Below are 427 nucleotides of genomic sequence, written 5' to 3'. Positions count from 1 at the left end.
CTGCCTTGTTGTTTTAGAAGAGATTTACCAAACATTGCCCAATTTCCTTTAAACACTGACAGTGCAATCGGCATAAGAAACAAGCCACCAAATACCAGCTGTAGAGCATCCTGTTATACTTTATATAGGGATACATATAGCACATAAATACAAATAGAGATATCTGAATAAATTTGTGTATTGTGAAGGTTCTATACTGATTTGTAATATGTCACTTGCAATTACCTGTGAGGTCATGGTGATTTTGTATACTATATTTGGCTATTATTACAATTTTACAACCACCACAAATCACTCTCCTACCTGCTTAGATTCCAAGAATGGGGCATTAGCTCATAAATGTGGACCCTTACCTAATAAACACTAACCAATTCCTGTGGAACATTTTCATCTATTTCCACTATAGAAAGAGTTCATGTAAAACTCT

Source organism: Ovis canadensis, chromosome 3 (genome assembly GCF_042477335.2).
Source record: "Ovis canadensis isolate MfBH-ARS-UI-01 breed Bighorn chromosome 3, ARS-UI_OviCan_v2, whole genome shotgun sequence".
Classification (NCBI taxonomy): Eukaryota; Metazoa; Chordata; class Mammalia; order Artiodactyla; family Bovidae; genus Ovis; species Ovis canadensis.
The sequence above is the reverse complement of the archived record's forward strand: the minus strand, read 5'-3'. Positions refer to the sequence as shown.